The sequence below is a fragment of the Rattus norvegicus genome, chromosome 4, assembly GCF_036323735.1.
Source record: "Rattus norvegicus strain BN/NHsdMcwi chromosome 4, GRCr8, whole genome shotgun sequence".
NCBI lineage: Eukaryota > Metazoa > Chordata > Mammalia > Rodentia > Muridae > Rattus > Rattus norvegicus.
The window spans coordinates 69,531,390-69,544,523 of record NC_086022.1 but is presented as its reverse complement, the minus strand read 5'-3'; the positions used below and the strand labels follow the sequence as shown (position 1 = coordinate 69,544,523).

General features: G+C 43.4%; 1 long non-coding RNA gene across 1 annotated transcript; it reads right to left on the bottom strand.

Annotated features, from left to right (window-relative positions):
• Positions 1–3,943: 3,943 nt before the first annotated feature.
• Positions 3,944–11,982, bottom strand: LOC134486760 (uncharacterized). Its single transcript, XR_010066143.1, has 2 exons — positions 7,972–11,982; positions 3,944–5,286 (listed from the first exon to the last, which is right to left on the bottom strand). It is a non-coding gene; the product is annotated as an uncharacterized LOC134486760 (long non-coding RNA).
• Between the last annotated feature and the right edge of the window lie 1,152 nt (positions 11,983–13,134).

Below are 13,134 nucleotides of genomic sequence, written 5' to 3'. Positions count from 1 at the left end.
ATGAGGAGGGCAGTCTGCTTCACTGAGTGGAGCAATTAGGATGTTAGTATCATCCTAAAAGACACAGATATACCAGAAATGTTTAGCAAAATATCTAGACACCCCGTGACCAATTGAAGTCGACAAAGTGCAGGAGCTAGATGTGTGTCCTAGTTAGGGTTTTACTGCTGTGAACCGACACCATGACCAAGGCAACCCTTATAAGGACAACATTTAATTGGGGCTGGCTTACAGGTTCAGAGGTTCAGTCCATTATCAGCAAGGCAGATGGTAGCATCCAGGCAGGGATGATACAGGAGGAGCTGAGAGGTCTACATTTTCATCTGCTGGCCTCTAAGAGAAGCCTGACTGCCAGGCAGCTAGGAAGTGGGTCTGATAGCCCATACCCACAGCGACACACCTACTCCAACAGGGCCATCTTCTAACAGTGCCACTCCCTGGGCTAAGCATATACAAACCATGATAACGTGGTTTCTGATCTGGGGACCTATAAAAGCTATCGTGAGTCCACTTTGCAGGGTAGTATGGTCCTATCTAGGCTCCTTCAGTGTCTGGGCTTATCATTTCCCTCAGCAAGCTCCTGGATCTATCTAGTTCTATTCCCAGAGAGTGTTAACCGCATTCATTCTAGTCCAGCCTTATCTATACGAGGGTCTCAATGTAGGACAAGTTTGTCGATAAAGCTAATGAGAGCATCCCAATCCCTGGTGCTAAATCTAGCCATGTGGTCAGCTCCAGATTGTCTACATAAACTGGGAATTTCACTGGGTTAAGAAAGGCTCGGCCAGAGCTGGGGTTCTTCTGGAAAACAATCACGTGATCTTCCTCTTGCCTTAGTCTTATGAATTCTGCCCGCTGTATTTCACAAGCAGCTTGGGCAGCAGGGACAAAAGAAACACACAGCAATCTCATTTGGAGACCACACAGCAGGCCGGCCTCCAGCTCTTCTCTAACCACGGATTCCATTTTGCCACATTACCAACCCCTCACTGGGGTTGGCTTCATCAAAACAGAGGAAACCAAGGCTACATAGGAAACCAGAGCAGGAAGGATTGACTTCAGACCACTTATTCACCTGTGACAATGAAAGATCCCACGCAGAGAGACCCTTATTCAAGTCTTGGGAAATCGCGGACCCCAGACACAGAGAGACCATTTTGGATGTAATAAGCAAAGGCGAGGTTTATTACGGAGACCTATTACAGAGATCTCCGGGCTGACACGTATCCCGCGAGGAGACAGAGGTGTCGGCCCCTCTGGGAAAAAGAGTATTTAAAGGCAGAGGCTGTGAGCACCAGGGGATGGGGGATGTCAAAGGGGAATGCACCACAAGTTACAGGATTGTTTTATGGCTCCAGGAGATAAGGGGAGGCCAGAAGGTTTTATGGCCCCCTGGTTCCTGGAACAGAGCTACTAAATCAGGAGAAGGGTTGGGTCTTCAGGTCCTCATTATTTTTAAAAGTTTGTCAAAATTGATGAAGCATCTGTATTTGAAACACCTCTGGTTAGGCTTGGGCTGCCCGGTTTCCTGGAGTGCTCTCTGTAGGACACAATGGCTGAAAAACACAAGTAGGGGCTTATCAGGGTCTGGAGGACATCTGGTTAAAGTATGACTCTGAGTAAGCTGGGGGGATGTCTTTGGATGGTTTATGGGTCAGTCCTCGATAGCCTGAGCTGGTTTTGTATTCCTTTTCTTTATCTTTATGGCCTGCTATTCCTGGCGGCAGGGCTTAACCCTGAGTTTGTGGCTTTTGGGGCTTACTCTTTTAATTTTATATTTCTAAACCTAGAATTCGTATAATTTTCCTTTCATTCCCGTCTTCTCCTACTAAATAATTCTAATCTTAGAATTTTGATATCAAGTCTCGTATTTGGTCTCACCAGTTGTCCTAACTGACTGGTACTGTTGTCTCACAACCATCAACCGCACAGCACCCACTCGATTTTTAACAAAAGCAATTAACCTGTTTGTCACGCAGGGGCCAAAAACTAAAACCAAGAAAATTATTAATAATGGCCCAGCTGTAGCAGAGAGTAGGGTAGTCATCCAGGGAGATCTACTAAACTAGCTCTCGAACCATCTCTGATGTGTTTTTTTGTCTGTCTTTTGTCTAACCTTTTTCTAAGTTTATTTATGGAGTCTTTAATTACTCCTGAATGGTCTGTATAGAAGCAACATTTTTTTTTTCAGTATAGCACACAGACTCCTTCTTTAAGAAATATCAGGTACTACCTCTGAGAGGGAGGTTAGGTATTCTTGGAGGTCAGCTAAAAAGTCTTTTACTCTTTTTATATCTGAGTCAATGGCAGTTCTGAATTCTCTATAAGCCTTGTATTGTAGGGCAACAGCAGATGTCCTTGTGCTGCCCTTGTAGCACCTAGATAGCCCTAGCCCTAAGTAATTCTCAACTCTTTTTTTTTTGTGTCTTACTAAGTCTTTAGCATCAGGATTCCAATCTGGACACTATCTGAACCTATACACCAAGGTCATGACTGTCTTTTAGAACTTCTAAACTTATACAGGTTGTGATCCCTGAGGCACAGTCCCAAGAAGTGTTAGGAGTATTAACATATGTAATGTTACATCATTTGTAATAGAAATCAAGCCTATCCCCACACCTATCTCGATGGAACCCAGGACAAACATGACTGAATTTCCCTCTAGGTCCCAGCTCTCAGCCCTAACAGCTAGTACACGGCTGGTGAGGGCTGAGAATTGACGGCTGTCAGGGTGGTCAGCAGCACCAGGTATGGTCCTTTCCAGCGAGGCTCGGGTGTCTGGGCTCAGTGTAGCTGCTTCCGACCTGGAACTGATGGGATGTCTCAGGGGTCTCCGGGGCATAGGCTGCTGTCAGCTGTGAGCAGATTTCTTTCTGTATCACCTGTAGGTCTTTTAGCCTGGCACACAAATCATTATTACTATGGCACTATGACATGTTGGTTCAGTAACATCATCTAATACAGTCAGGGGAGCTGAGGCCCCATATAAGATCTCAAAGAGGGTAAGGCTGAATCTGGAAGGGGTATTTCTTGCTCTGAAGAGAGCAAGAGGGAAGGAGTGTCACCCAGTCTGTGCCAGTCTCCATGGTCAATTTGTTCAGGGTCTCTTTTAAAATTTTATTTATTTATTCTATCTGTCCTGAACGTTGAGGTCTGTAGATATAATGTAATTTTTAATCGACCTCTAAATACTTGGCCACACCCTGGCTTACCTTGGCAATGAAAGTAGGGCCGTTGTCTGACCAGATTACCTTGGGCACTCCAGACCTGGGGAAGATTTCTTCCAGTATCTTCTTGATGATTGTAGAGGCCGTCTCTGGTTTGGTGAGGAAAGCTTTAATCTATTCCTGAAAAAGTATCTACAAGCACTAGGAGATATTTGTGATTATATTTTTCTGGTTTTATCTCAATAAAGTTCACTTTGAGTTTTTATTAAACTTTTTAGGTCTCTTTGTCCTGTTTGTTTGTTAAGCATTCACTTATTGACATACCTTATACTTTTTACTGTCTCTCTTGGCTAAAATCTTAAAGTCTATTACATATATTTTAACTATTTGGACAAACTTCTTATCTCCTAAATGAGTCCATTTCTTAATTTGGCAAAGTGAGTCTTTTGTTTGTTCTTTGGGGGGGGGGGGTACAGCTTTCTCCCCAAGTGTGTCATTGTCTTTTTATCTTTTAAACAACTTGGGCCTTTTCTTCTGTTGTACATTCTAAGTGAGGCCATCTCTTAGTCCAATCCCAGTTCCCAGTGGCTATTTCTTGTAGGCCTGTAACCAGGATAGGCTTCTGTATAGCCATTTCCCGAGCCACTTTATCTGTTTTGTTATTGTCTCATGTCACTGAATCTCTTCCTTCTTGATGTCCTGGGCAATGAATAGTACTCACAGTTGTTGGCTTCATCAGGGCATCTAAGAGATGGCAAAGACATCTGTGGCGCTGATGTGCTGGGGGGTTGGGGTTCAGCCATTCTAGATGACATTGTGTTGTCCACCATGGCAGTACCCACTTGTCTCTGATCTTCATTCATGAAGAGAACTGTTCCCGTCTGTGGACAAGGTCCTCGGCTTTCAGCAGGGGTCAATCAGCCAGTCGCAGAGGTCTTTCCTCCACCCATGTGCTTCTGTCAGTGTTTGACACTCGTGCTGTGGTGGCTCCAGGTCCGGATTGGGCAGCAAGGTGACCAGATTGTCCCCAACCAGTGGAGAATCTAGTCCATGGCAGCTGACCAGTGGTCCCATCTTTTGGGACACTCTATCCAAAGGCAAAACATCAGCCACTCTATCACAGTTTAAGTCCTGGATTGGGTGATAATTGTTAGTGCCCGGCTGGCAGGAGTGATGTGTTTCAGGCCGAAAAGCACTAAGCCACACATCTCCCAGCATCAGGTACTGGTGCACTGAAACAGGTCTTAAGCTCCACATTTATAGTCTGCAGATATGCATACACCTGGCCTCACCCAGCCATTTTAGCCCACGTAAGCCATTTTGGAGAACAGTTTTCTCATGAGCAAGGGATAGGGGCAGTCAGGGATGACCATGAATTAGTGGGTGGGTTACCCGGCCCACGCCAAGGTCCACTGTTCTTCGGGCAGTCCATAAGTATTGTTCGTTGCCAGTAGCTCTTTGTACTCAAGGTCTTTGGATATTGGCCCACTGGAGCATAGGAGCACAGAGCATTGGGTCCCTGTATCCACAAAACAACTGGGCGGGCTTCCCTTCTATCTCTGTGCATAGCCAGCACCAAGAGGCTCTCCAGTGTCCCCTCTTGTTCTTTCTGTGGCAGTCCCTGACCCAATGTCCTTTTTCTTTGTGTTAGGCACACTAATCTTTAGCCAGGAATTCTCTTCTGTTGCCAGGTACTATCTTCCTAGGTTCCCTAACTACTGTGGCCAGTATATGTTCCTCTCTTGTCTTCTATCTCTCTTTAGCTCTCTAACTTCTTCTTTTTTTTTTTTTTTTTGTCTCTTTTCTTCTCTAGCTTCCTGTTCTTTTTACCTCTTTCTCTGTAACTTGTACTAACTCTCAGCAACTTAACTTAACCCTTTAAATTTCTGTAACATTCTCTTCATATCTTTTCCTTATCATAGCCAGACTGGTGGGGCATTTTCTAGCCCCTCAGAGACCCACCCTTGGAGCCTGGGGGCAGACCTGGCACTCCCTACCTTTAGGCGTTTTGAAGTCAACAGGCAGAAGTGAGGGCCTTCCATCCGTGTCTGGAACATTTTTTCTGGCCTCTAGTAGGATTCCATCTTTCCTCGGTGGTAAAGAAGACCTGTAACAGTTACTAACAAGCATCTCAAATGGGATGGTGAGAAAACAAGGGAATCTCGAGAATAGAGGTCCACTGAAGAGGACAAATAGCATTTAGTCACACAGCTAAGCCAGGAGGCTTTCTTGGGACAAAAAAGCCTTGTGTCTGTGAAACAGAAAAGTGAGCAGAGGGGCAGTCTATCTGTTACAGGTTGTCTCTCTGGACTTAGATTTTCCCTTAAGGAGTACCTCCCTTTGGTGCCAGCTCAGTGACTCTGTCTCTCAATAAACCCAGCCTCTGAAGGACACTAGGCTTCTAGTAAGAACTAATAACAAAAGGATGGAGAGACGGTTAGAACCTGAGTGTTAGATACTAAGCAGCTGACAAAAGAATTGTAACCAGTTCACCTGGGCTTCTTGTCTCTTACATCTAATAAAGAGATTGTTAATACTATAGTACCAACCTTTAATAATAAAAAAAAAAAAAATAGCTCTCTCCATGTCTCTGAATATCAGGACTGCAGTAGTAGTCCTTCACCAAACTGTCTCAGTGGGCTAAGGGCCCATGGAAACGAAAACATTAATCCTGACCTTGGCCACAGCCAAAGCCTGAATTCTAAATTCAAACTGGCAAAACAAAACAAAGTTTTTCACAGTTTGTTGTAGATTCTTTGAAACTATTTTAGGGGCTTCTCTGTCCCCCAACCTGGGACATTTCGACCACAGGGACAGGAACTGGCTGCTGTGGGGATAGGATCAAAGGCATTCTCCATGCTAATGATGACCAGTGAGAAAAGTAATTTAATGCTGGAGACTGACTCCTCTCTTGGAATAGGGCCAGCAGATAAGGCAGGTTCCCTAAAGAACTTTTCTTAATGAGCACTCTCTTTCTGTGAGCAAGAGTTGAAGGTCTGGCCACTAAAAGCAGAAATTTCTTTCTTGTTTTTGTTTTCTTTAGAGTCCTCCCCCACCTCACTCTCAGCCTTTTTAGATCATTCTTCCTGTAGCATTTCTAACACAGCCTGTCCCTTTTTTATAGCCTGTTGACAGCATTTCTGATCTTTTAGGCAGCTACGCATTAAGTGCCATACCGGCTGAAACTCCGCCTTTAAGATTCTTTGTTCCCAAGCAAAATTTAAATCCTTTTCTAGCTTATCTCAGCTGTCCACCATGAGATTCCCAGAGATCGCGAACCAAGGTGTAGTAATTCACTAAGAAATCTCTCTATAGTGTTTCTTTTTACCTTAAGCCTTTTCCTTTTAAACAGCTCCTGAAGAGCCAGAAAAATTGGGTGAGACTTGAGAAGTCCCCATGCTCACTGCAGCAGCTCCGCAGCTAATTTCGCTCCCCCCTACTGTGTGTTGCGAGCACAAGCACAGATAAAACACTATGTTTTAAAAATTAACGTTGGCTATCAACCAACACACCTCCCCTAGAGCAGGGTCAATAAAATTAAGTTTTCTACTCACTATACTTGTTTTATAGCAGAAGGCCTAATCTGGGGAACTTTTTTATTTACGAGCGGTTTCTTCCTCAAGGTTTTTGTTAATGTCTGTTTACACAACTGTTAACAGCAGCTAGGTTGGTCAAAGGGAGTAAAGGGAGGGGCCTCTCTCTTTGGGGAGGAGGCTCAAGAGAGAAAGACAAAACTCCCTGGCAGAAAACAATTTTTCTCAAGCAAATTATTTTTAACTTTTAACTTAAGCACCAGGAGGACCAAGTAAAACTCTTTGACGAACAAAGCAAACAGTTTCATGATTTCAAACACAGTCATCAGTCCAAGATTTCAATTCAAACACAGTCGTCAGTCCAAATTCAAACACAGTCATCAGTCCAAAATTAAAAAACGAAACAAAAGCCAAAAAGACACTCGACAATACCACAGTAAACAAACCAGACAAACAAGACCAAGACAAAGCATCCTATAACCAATTTTCACAGATGCCTGGTACCTTCAGTACCTGGCCCAAACTGCAGCTTAACCTTAGCTGCTTCTGGGATACCAAACACAGAAACAGAATACAGACAACAGACACTAACACGTATTCCACTTCCACTCTCTAAGCACTGACCAGAGTGAGACTCCACGTCCACTCTCTAAGCACTGACCAGAGTGAGATTCCACTTCCACTCTCTAAGCACTGACCAGAGTGAGACTCCACGTCCACTCTCTAAGTACTGACCAGAGTGAGATTCCACTTCCACTCTCTAAGTACTGACCAGAGTGAGACTCCACGTCCACTCTCTAAGCACTGACCAGAGTGAGACTCCACGTCCACTCTCTAAGCACTGACCAGAGTGAGACTCCACTTCCACTCTCTAAGCACTGACCAGAGTGAGACTCCACGTCTACTCTCTAAGCACTGACCAGAGTGAGACTCCACGTCCACTCTCTAAGTACTGACCAGAGTGAGACTCCACGTCCACTCTCTAAGTACTGACCAGAGTGAGACTCCACGTCCACTCTCTAAGTACTGACCAGAGTGAGACTCCACGTCCACTCTCTAAGTACTGACCAGAGTGAGACTCCACGTCTACTCTCTAAGCACTGACCAGAGTGAGATTCCACTTCCACTCTCTAAGTACTGACCAGAGTGAGACTTCACCGGTACCGAGACACACACATATACACACACGGCGGAACCAAAACAGAGACAGACACAGACTGACAATTGCGGCGCCGCTCACACAGAAACACTCAGACAAACATCCAACTCACCTCCAAGGGGTCTTCGGAGTCTGGGGTGGTCGCACAGATCCCGGACGAGCCCCCATTATGAAAGATCCCACGCAGAGAGACCCTTATTCAAGTCTTGGGAAATCGCGGACCCCAGACACAGAGAGACCATTTTGGATGTAATAAGCAAAGGCGAGGTTTATTACGGAGACCTATTACAGAGATCTCCGGGCCGACACGTATCCTGCGCAGGAGAAAGAGGTGTCGCCCCGAGAGGCTGGGAAAAAGAGTATTTAAAGGCAGAGGCTGTGAGCACCAGGGGATGGGGGATGTCAAAGGGGAATGCACCACAAGTTACAGGATTGTTTTATGGCTCCAGGAGATAAGGGGAGGCCAGAAGGTTTTATGGCCCCTTGGTTCCTGGAACAGAGCTACTAAATCAGGAGAAGGGTTGGGTCTTCAGGTCCTCATTATTTTTAAAAGTTTGTCAAAATTGATGAAGCATCTGTATTTGAAACACCTCTGGTTAGGCTTGGGCTGCCCGGTTTCCTGGAGTGCTCTCTGTAGGACACAATGGCTGAAAAGCACAAGTAGGGGCTTATCAGGGTCTGGAGGACATCTGGTTAAAGTATGACTCTGAGTAAGCTGGGGGGATGTCTTTGGATGGTTTATGGGTCAGTCCTCGATAGCCTGAGCTGGTTTTGTATTCCTTTTCTTTATCTTTATGGCCTGCTATTCCTGGCGGCAGGGCTTAGCCCTGAGTTTGTGGCTTTTGGGGCTTACTCTTTTAATTTTATATTTCTAAACCTAGAATTTGTATAATTTTCCTTTCAACAACCCCAAAATGTCATTTGTTCTTAGCTGACGTACAAAGAGTAAGTAGTTTTAGATAAAAACAATGTCAGGTATTCAAATCGAAGCATCCCAGAATGGTGTGGCTATTCTCTCAATACAAGCTAAACCTCTGAAAAGACATAGTCAAGATAACACTACTATGGTTTCTGTTTTCTAATTATTATGCTGAAGGAACCCCCGTAAACAATTAAAGTCTGTGACAATTCCATGTGTCCCACCTTCCTCCCAGCCTCCAACACAGGCCCTGAGACTCAGGGTTACACGACTGAGCAACCATTTTGATCAACAGGAACTGGCTAAGCCAATCCACACCTGTCTATCACCTTGCCTGTAGCACTGGCTTCCATATCATCCGGGCAGATGACCTCCAGGATAGGTCAGTCAGAACTTGTTCCTGCAGTGCCACATTTTCCAAAAGAGAGCCTCCAGCTGCTTTGTATTCATTTGCTTACAGCAAAAGGCAATTCGCGCTCTGCTTTTTGCTCTGAAGTCGTGCCAACTGACAGGACAAGGGCAGTCACAGTCAGCAGTGCCTACAGCCTTCCTACTCTGAGTGTGGTCCACAGAGCCCCTGGGACCTCGTTAGGAATGCAGGTCCACCCTAGACCTTCAGAATCAGAATCCACGCCTTACTGAGCCCCCAGGCAATCTGCATACCACAAGAGACCTACTAACCTAGGGTTCATAGTAACTTTCAGTGTCTTCCAAGGTCCTGAGTGCACCAGGGATCCAAATGCTTCACTAATCAAGCCTATTACTCTCCCTTCTTGGAAACAGCCTCTGTTGAACCTCACCAGCCCTTCTATTTATTCTTTCTCAGCCAACTCCTGCTCAACCCTTTCTGTCTGCATCATAGGGAAGCCTCCCTGGCACCCGAGACAAAACCCATTGTCTCTCCTCCCTGCTCCCTTCACACTTCATGCCATGTTCGATATTAGACGGTTTTTCTATCATAGAATGTGCTTGTGAAAGCGAGTTATTCAAGGACCAAAGTGTATCTTATTTTTCTCCATCCCTAGCAACTAACTCAGAAGAGATACAATGTTTCAGGAAAACTGGCTCTGTCGCCTTCCTCCCACTGTTTCAGAGAAACATAGAAGTAAATCTCATCCTTGGGAAGATACTTAGATTTTAACCTATCCTTGAAAAGCTGCTCCTATACTTTTAATATCATCATAACTGATATTAAACTGTTTTCTACACATTCCAGAGCATGTGTTGTTTTGATACACTGTATGTATTATATAATGTTCAAATTAAGGTATGCATTTCCAATTACTATTATCAATGTTGGAGAGAGACAGAGACAGAGATGAGACCAAGTCAGAGACAGAGAACCTTGCCCAGACTAGTTCTCAGACTCCTCAATGCAGGTGACTCTGCCAGGACTCCCAAGCTTGTCTTAGGGTAAGTCCATCTTACCCTAACCCCTGAAACATTGGTTGTTTCTGTATGATTAAGAATTCCAAAATTCTTTTTTCTTTTAGTCTTTCCTTTTTTCAGACAGGATCTTGCTATGTAGACCTGGCTGCTGTGCCTGGCCTCTTTTTACCATTTTTGAATTGCTCCCTGCATTACTGAAGGAACCACTTACTCGCAGAAAAGTCCTTAGAAAGTCCTTAGGAGTCCTTAGAAAATTTTTTTCGAAACACACAATGCATTATTGTCATGTTCAGTCACCTTGCTTATTGTTATATCTCCCATATGCTAGTTTATAGGAGTGACTCAAAACATTTCCATTGGCCTGGAAATAGTCTCTGAGCCTACATTTCAATGGGATAATTACTTCTGCCTCTCCCCTTATACACACTCTTCTCCCAGAATAACAATCCAGTGCAGATAAAAAAAAAGTATTCAGCTTACAATCGTGTATTTTAGGAAGGGTTATGATATTTATTCATTTATATTAAGCCTTTCTTGGTACCTCTGATACTTTCCTGTGTATACACAAATGATATAACTCTATCAGCAGTGAGCGAAAGATGGGAATGTGGTTAAAAGAAGCAAGCAAACTAAGAAGGAAAGTAATGACCCAGGAGTCACAATAATTAGTAGCTCGGTTCCTAAAGTAAACACACCACGAAACATGCAGGTTATTAAGAGCACTTAGCAGAACTGGCATAACCCCTCAGCTTAACAATGAACTCTTAAGAGACTGTGGTCATGTACCAACCTGCACGAGAGAACACAGCCAGAGGTGTTCTCTGGGAAGACCCAAGGGTAGCAATCATTGTTCTGTGCTTGTCAGCAGAGCACAGCTGTGAGCCACTCGAGAGCCACAAGGAGCATTTAGATGGAGCGCAGAGCAACCCTGTCCACTGGCCATGCTTTTTCTGAATGTATGGTTGTGGCATTGGCCACTAAAAGAAGCCATTCCACTTAAGCTTTTGCCACCTAAAGTGGCCCTTGCAATATTTACCAGGAAGCTAAGGGTGGATGCTCTTTGACTCAGGGACTCCACAGCTAAACCATAGAAATAATTAAAAAACAGAAAAATGTCAAACAAGGTGTCTCTCTCTCTTTTTTTAATAGAAAAAAGGAAACAATCTACATGCCCATGAATAGGAAGATTATTAAATAAGTTATATTGTATTCAGACCCTAGACATGAGAATAAAAGATTTAAAAAATAAGGAAGCATATGTGCCATGCACACATACATATGTGAGAAAATATTAACTATGATATCCTCGAGCTCAGAAGAGTCACAAATTTGAGGCCATCTATATAGCAGGTGTTCTTTTTAAAAAAATATATGATAACAGCATTTAAAAGTCATATAGCCGGGGCTGGCAAGATGACTCAGGTAAAGGTATTTCCCCCTCCTGATAATCTGAGTTGATTCCCTGAGCCCCACAAGTAAGGAGAGAGTCAACTCCTTCAAGTTGCCCCATGTCTTCCACATGTGCACCCTGACATGTGTACATTACACACACACACACACACACACACACACACACACACACATGCATGCACATGCACACACAAATAAATAATGTAATAAAAATTTAAATCAAGTAGCATGTGTGATCTAGGATTGCAGGAACCTACTAAAATTTCTGCACAGAGTCGAGCATACTGGTATATACCTTTAATCCTGGCACTCAGGAGGCAGAGGCAGGCTCAGTTTAAGGACAGCCTGGTCTATAGAGAGTTCCAGGACAGCCAGGGCTACACAGAGAAACCCTGTCTCAGGAAAAAAAATTTGTATATAAACATATACTTAGTTATATTAATTAAACATATATTATATGTAAATATATTATAAAATATATAAATATAAAATAAATATGTATAGATATATTATAAATATATATGAAATAATATAATATAAACATATATTAGTTAAATAAATCTATACTCACATTTATATTTGCACAGGAAAAATTTAGAAAGCGACTTCTAAAGTGGTCCATATGATAATGTGTAAGGGACAGAGGTAAATGAAGATTTTTTTTTTCCTTTTTTCCCCTCATACAGTGTCATGTTTTTTCCCCTCCCTCAACTCCCCCCAGATCCAGGGCTCATTATGTGGCTAGATCAGTCTTGAATTCTGAACCCACGCCATCCCCTGGCTTCACCTTCCCAAGTGCTAGGGCACCACCAGACTAGGCTGAAAAGAGACCCAAAGACACTTTTGTTCCCTTTTACAGGACAATTGCCTTGATGTTATTAAATTTCACTTAGCAAATGTAAATGTGCAACAATCTTTCAGAAATACAGGCTATTTGCAAAAATGTTACAAAATTCCTGTATAATCTTTGCCCAAAGACCCTAAACATTAAAAAGTTCAAGACCTTTTGGCCTGTCTCTGGCCCTGTGCGCACATGTTGGAAGGGGAGGAGAAGGAGGAGAAGTGTAATGTAAATTTCAAAACTTTTTGAAGGTAAAGAGACGAAATGATGTTCCTTAGCCCTAGATAGTTTTCATTCTCTAATCACAAGGAAATTCTATAACCACATATACAATATTTATGTATATGTGGTCATTCTATATATGACCATTATATAATTACCAAATAATCCTGACGATCAAATGGTTGATATTGCTTAATTCCTGTTAAAGTCATTTCTAAGTTTTTTCAATTGCTACAATAATGACTTTTCATTGTTTTGTTTGTCAGTCTGGCTATAGCCTAAGCTGTCTTGGAATTCACAGCCCTCCAGCCTCCGCCCACTAAACTCCGGGATTCAGCTTCACATCACCATGCCCAGCCAATCATGAGTTTTACAAGAAAGGAAAGCCCAGATGATGAATTGAACTCACTTATCCTATCTCGATGCTCTCCTTAAATTTGCAGCCGCTCCTCCAGCTTTCTTTGTTTTTCATGAGCTCTGCACCCCACCTCCCC